The sequence below is a fragment of the Hyperolius riggenbachi genome, chromosome 12 (assembly GCF_040937935.1).
Source record: "Hyperolius riggenbachi isolate aHypRig1 chromosome 12, aHypRig1.pri, whole genome shotgun sequence".
Taxonomy (NCBI): Eukaryota; Metazoa; Chordata; class Amphibia; order Anura; family Hyperoliidae; genus Hyperolius; species Hyperolius riggenbachi.
This window is the reverse complement of record NC_090657.1, coordinates 171,547,349-171,554,167: the sequence shown is the minus strand read 5'-3', so window position 1 is coordinate 171,554,167 and position 6,819 is coordinate 171,547,349. Positions and strand designations below refer to the sequence as shown.

Here is a 6,819-nt window from a genome sequence, read left to right as displayed (position 1 = left end):
ATAGGAGAAAGGCGTGAGGTGGGGCAAAACGTGCGGGGCTGCACTATCTGTCATTACAGCAGGCGGTGCGCGCGTGTGACGTATACGCGCAGGAAGGGTGCTGCAGCAATTCTGTTGGTTGGAGCGGGCTTGACAGGATTCAGAGGAAGATGGAGCATTGTTTGCAAGGTTGTCATTGAAATCAAGTGTATTCATCAAGATTTTATTTGTGATGACAGGAACAAGCATGTGTGGTGTGGCCGTACATCTATCAACTTGGCTGCTGATTAACTATCCGATTGAGTAATTATATAGGATGCATACCTCCCAACTTTTTGAGATTAGAAAAAGGGACACGCCCTTTAGAATCAAACACATTTTTAGTATAGAAATGAATATGTTTATATAGAAAGGGACAAATGAGGGGGAAAGAGGGACAGGGCTACCATAAAGGGACTGTCCCTCCGAAAGAGGGACATTTGGGAGCTATGAGGATGAAATTTAGTGCTGGTGCAAACATACACGATTTGACTGATTATGGACCGAAATAGGTCGCATTAATCGATTGTAAACGCTGGGAAATCTTGAGACAAAGTGGTCAATCGGGTGTGGCAGTAACAGCGTGCAGTGTACTCCCCGAGCTCTTTTAGCCAGGTGCTTCACCCGGCCAATTTTTGTGAACACCCGGCTATCATCGGCTCGCCTCCTCATCCGTCTCTTACGCTGTAAGCAGAGTAGCACCGAACCTGCATTCTCCCCCACCCGGCTACTTTTTCATGCCACCCAGCTTTAAAAAATTTTCTGGGGAGAACACTGGTGTGCAATAGTTGTGAATGATGAACGCAACAGAAAACCCTGGCTGCTGTTCCGCATAATGTTTTTTTTTTTTATGGCCCCCCATGCTTTTATACTTTACCGGTCATGCCATCCCCTGAGTGTCAGCGCTGTATTTCCACATTGGTGTCCCACGTGACTGCCGTAACGTGGGGCGCATGTGTGATGTGAGACGTCTCCCACGTGCTGTAAAGACTGCTGCCACATTGGGTGCCAAAGAAGAAATACAACAGGGGCACTTGGGGAGGCCACGACAAGTATAATTGCACGGACAATGGGGGGCACACAAAACATGGCAACGAGGCAGTGTCATGAGGTCAAATTCTGAAAAATTTTTATGCTGAAATCGATCGGCCTGCTGTGTATGGGCAGCTTTTTTTTCATATAATTTAATTTATTAACCTGCTGGGCGGTCTGGACGAGCTCAGCTCGTCCAGTACCGCCGGAGCCTGCCGCTCAGGCCCTGCTGGGCCGATTTGGCTCAAATAAAGTGCAGCACACGCAGCCGGCACTTTGCCAGCCGCGTGTGCTGCCTGATCGCCGCCGCTCTGCGGCGATCCGCCGCGAGCAGCGGCGAAAGAGGGTCCCCCCAGCCGCCTGAGCCCAGCGTAGCCGGAACAAAAAGTTCCGGCCAGCGCTAAGGGCTGGATCGGAGGCGGCTGACGTCAGGACGTCGGCTGACGTCACTCCGCTCGTCGCTATGGCGACGATATAAGCAAAACAAGGAAGGCCGCTCATTGCGGCCTTCCTTGTTTATTCTGGGCGCCGGAGGCGATCGGAAGAACGCCTCCGGAGCGCCCTCTAGTGGGCTTTCATGCAGCCAACTTTCAGTTGGCTGCATGAAATAGTTTTTTTTTTATTCAAAAAAAACCCTCCCGCAGCCTGCCTGGCGATCTTAATAGAACGCCAGGCAGGTTAAAGAGGAACTTAAGTAAGAGGTATATAGAGGCTGCCATATTTATTTCCTTTTAATCAATACCAGTTGCCTGGCAGCCCTGCTGATCCTCTGCCTCTAATACTATTAGCCATAGCCCCTGAACAAGCATGCAGCACATCAGGTGTTTCAGACTTTAAAGTCCGATTTGACAAGACTAGCTGCGTGCTTGTTTCTGGTGTTATTCAGATACTACTGCAGAGAAATAGACGAGCAGGGCTGCCAGGCAACTGGTATTGATTAAAAGGAAATAAATATGGCAGCCTCCGTATACCTCTTACCTCAGTTCCCCTTTAAAGAAAAATTAACATTCCAATCTTATATTCCCAACAACAGTAAACATTGCACCAATCCTTTTTCAAATTATACAAAACTACCCAACCCCCTCCTACTCCCATATCTACAGACCGAATCCTTATATCAATATCTCATAACAGAAATTCCAATAGTTCCATAAACTCCATAATATTCATACATCCCATAAATTTCATTCCCCCCTATAATCCCCCCTTACATTTTCCAGAGAGCTCCTCCTCCTACATCTCTATCATATCCCCATATTCTCTTGTCCCCTGAAATTCACTCCATTTTTCCCACTTTACATTAAAACCCTCTAGCTTATCCTGCTGTAATGCAATTTGATTCTCCAACCCCATCACCATATTAACTCTTTCAACCTATTGAACTCTGGCATCTCCATTTAACCGGAATCAGACTCTTAGCTGCAATCAATAATTGAGGTACCAAAGATCTCTTAAACCTACCAATAGATGCACATTTTCCATTCAACACCACTTTCACAACATCCAAATCACCCTCTTCTTCACACAATCCCCCAATACATTCCAACACACCTTTCCAATTCCCTGAAATAACCGGACACTCCCACACCAAATGCAACAGTGTACCTTTCGCCCCACACCCTCTCCAGCATCTATCACTAATTCCCTGAAACATTACAGCTAATTTATCCGGTGTCTTATACCACCTAGATAACAACTTGAAATTAATTTCCTTTATTCTAGAACTTACAGACGTAGCATGAGCTAGAATACAGATCTTCCTTTTCTGATTATTATCCAAAGAGATGCCAATGTCCTCCTCTCACCTATCCAAGTAACCCGGAAAATTCCCATCTCCCATCCGATTCATCTCTCTATACAGGAACGACGCTAGATGTACAGGAAGAGACTCCCAAACAAATAACTTCAGATAACTCAACTCTATAATAAGAGTTTCTCTCCTTCTCCGCCCAAAAAAAAAATGCTTCAACTGTGCATATTTCCAAAAATCAAATGAGAATTGTCCAAATTCCTCCCGCAACTCATTAAGAGATTTAATTATCCCATTCTTCAAAATATCCCTCAAGACCACCCCTCCTCCATTCCCCCATGACCCAAAAAAAACCTTTTTCCTTACCTGGCGGAAAAAAAGAGAAACCCTACAATGGTGACAAAAGAGAGATTCCCCAGACCAACTCTACTTTTTATTAATTCCATCCCAAACCTTAATTATATTTTGAATCTAAAAGGGAATTAATTTTGGTAGCTCTCTAGACACCCCCGGAAGCCAAAAAACCTTTGCCAGATTCAATCCAACCAATTTTTTCTCAATATTATCTCAACTTTTCACACCTCCCCCATACGTCCAATCAAAGAGTCTAACCAGAACACACGCATCATAATACAACTTCAGATCAGGAAGCCCCAATCCCCCTCTTTAGGACTAACCAAAACTCCATATGCTAATCTCAAAGACTTCCCCTGCCATACAAATCATATAAAAATTGATTTCAAGGACCTGAAAAAAAACTGCAGGCACACAGATCGTAATCATAGACACATAGACATATAGAAAATCAGCCTAGGTAGTACATTCATCTTAATGTCTATACACCCAAACCATGAAAACCTCTTTCCTCCCCACCCCTCCAAAACTTTTAAATTGAATTGAGTAATGGGACATAATTAAGACAATATAATCTTGTCAAATCACTAGGTAACATTATACTCAAATATCTAATTGCATCCTTTCTAAATGGAAATGGAAAATTACTCTTTACTAAATTCAAAACCACTGGGGCCAATGACACATTAAGCGCCTCAAATTTAGAGACATTAATCTTAACCACTTTACCCCCGCGCGTACGTATTTCTCCGCCCCTTTTTCCATCCTTTAAAAACCAGGGACGGAGAAACACGTACTTTCCGCGTTCCCGACGCTGCCCGCGCTCCCGCTCGTAAACACGCCGCCCGCCGCTAGTAAACACGCCGCCGCCCGCTCGCCCAGAGATCAATGAACGGGAAAATCCATTCCCGTTCGTTGATCTAAGCCCCGCAATGATCAGCTGCTCTCCTATGGGCAGCGCGATCATTGTGAGAAAAAACTCACGTGTCCAGCCTCCTTATTCTTCCTCCAAGCTTCCGGAAGGAAGCTTGGAGGTCGCATTAAAACAAAAAGTTACTGTGGCCATCTTGTGGCCAAATAGTAAACTACACCCTACACATTTTTCACATACAAATAAATTACTTTTACACATAAAATTAACTCATTACCTCCCACACTCCCCATTTTTTTTTTTTTTGTAATTAAAAAAAAATTAAAAAATTTACAATTAAAAAAAATACATAAATAGTTACCTTAGGGACTGAACTTTTTAAATATTTATGTCAAGAGGGTATAACACTGTTACTTTATAAACTATGGGCTTGTAATTAGGGATGGACGCAAAACTGAAAAAAATGCACCTTTATTTCCAAATAAAATATTGGCGCCAAACATTGTGATAGGGACATAATTTAAATGGTTTTATAACCGGGACAAAAGGGCAAATACGTTTCATGGGTTTTAATTACAGTAGCATGCATTATTTAAAAACTATAATGGCCGAAAACTGAAAAATAATTATTTGTTTCCCCACATTTTTCCTATTTTCCCATTAAAACACATTTAGAAAAAAATAATTCTTGGCATAATGTCCCACCTAAAGAAAGCCTAATTGGTGGCGAAAAAAACAAGATATAGTTCATTTCATTGCGATAAGTAATAATAAAGTTATAGACGAATGAATGGAAGGAGCGCTGAAAGGTGAAAATTGCTCTGGTGCTCAGGGGGTAAAACCCCTCAGTGGTGAAGTGGTTAAAATTTGAAAAAATCCCATACTTCTCTTCAAGTTAGGCAGTGACACCAGTGGCTCCGAAATATAAAATAAAATATCATCTGCAAAAGCCGACATTTTATGCATCTCTTCTCCAACTACTACCCCATGGATATCTCTAGATTTCCTAACCATACACAAAAAGACCTCTAACGTCAAAATAAAAATAATGGGAGACATAGGGCAACCTTGTCTCGTCCCATTAGACAAGGAGAAGGCATCCCGATAGGGCACCATTCACTCTCACCCTCGCAGTTGGATTGGAGTATAATGCATCAACCATCTTAACATATTATCTCAAAACCCCACATATCTTAAAGTGGACATAATAAAATTTCAATTTACCCTGTTGAATGCCTTCTCCGCATCCGTCGACAAAACCATCGTCGGGACTCCCCTCACTAATGCCCACTCAAATACCGCCATTGCCCTTGCCACATTATCCCTCCCTTCCCTCCTGGGCACAAACCCCACATGATCCCTTTTAATAACTGGACTTAACCACGGCTTAATTCTTTCCACTAGTATTTTTGCAAAAACCTTTATGTCCAGATTCAACAATGAAATGGGCCTGTAACTTTGACATAAGGCCGGATCTTTTCCATTCTTATGAATAACTGTTACGGTATATGCGCCTCTAGCACATCCTTGGGTAGTACTTTACCATCTTTAAGAGAATTGAAATCTGCACATAGGAGGAACCAACACATCACCAAAAGTAGAGAAATATTGCGTAGAAAAACCGTCTGGACCAGGTGACTTCCCCAACTTCATGGCTTTAATCATTGCTAACACTTCATCTTCAGTTATTTCCCTGTCCATTATATCCCTATTTCCCTGCGTTATTTTGACCATACCATATTCTTCTAAATATTCCCACGTCCTTTTATCAAAATTACCTGATTCATCCCTAGGAAGATTATACAACGAAGAATAATACTTTTTAAAAATATTCGCAATTCTGTGTGCCTGCAGTTCCAAACCACCTCCTGCATCCTTTATCTTAGGTATATACATACTTTTCCTCTCTCCTTTAACCCCCTTGGCGGTACGCAGTTTCTGAGTCTGCGTCCGCCGGGAGGTTTTTTGACCCGAAATTTTTTTTTTGCCGCTTTAGCTAGCATTTCGCTAGCTAAGCGTATGTATTAGGTTGCTCCAGTCCTCCCCATGCCCGCCGATTGCCGCCGGCTATACGTACCTCGCCACGATCCCACGAAGAGCGCAGTTTCCCGATCGGCTTCCGGCGTTGCTATGGCGACGATCGGAGCTGACGTCATCGACGGCATGACGTCAGCCGCAATCCTGATCGCCGACATCGCGATGCCTGGAGCCGATTGGGCGGCTGCACCGGCGTGGGAACGCTGGGGGGTACGTATCCCGGAAGTAACTGCGGGCGATCGCGGGGGACCGGAGCAACTTTGTGCATACGCTTAGCTAGCGAACCGCTAGCTAAAGCGTATTGCACCAGTTTCTTTGTTTTTTTAAGTCCTGGGGCCATGTGATCCTCTGCGGCGGCTACCCCGTGTGTAGCACGGGGTTACCGCCAAAGAGGTTAAAGCTCTAGCAAGCCACTTTCCACTTTTATTTGCATACTCAAACCATCTAGCAAAACATTTTGTATTTCTTTCCCTTAATCTATTTTCCAATAACTCAGACAATTTATTCCTTATCCCATTTAATTTTCCTAGGTCCTCCTGATCTAATGAACCCTTATGTTCCAATTCCAACACTCTAATTTCTGATAATAAAGCCGCAATTTTTCCATTATACTCTCTCTTTTTTTGACTTCCAGAGAAATAACCCCCTCCCCCCATCACTGCCTTATTATGCCCCTGTCCATGCCCTCCACTTCATTAATATTAAAATATTCAACTAATGCATTTTAATCTTATTTCTAATTTCTACATCATGTATA

At 43.2% G+C, this 6,819-nt stretch overlaps 1 protein-coding gene across 5 annotated transcripts in view; it reads left to right on the top strand.

Annotated features, from left to right (window-relative positions):
- The first annotated feature begins 90 nt into the window (after window positions 1-90).
- ZBTB46 (zinc finger and BTB domain containing 46) overlaps window positions 91-6,819 on the top strand; it is a 215,531-nt gene continuing 208,802 nt past the window's right edge. For all 5 annotated transcript variants that reach the window (XM_068262362.1, XM_068262360.1, XM_068262361.1 and 2 more), the window contains exon 1: window positions 91-168. The gene's annotated coding sequence lies outside the window, so the exon portion shown is untranslated. The remainder of the gene's footprint in view (window positions 169-6,819) is intronic.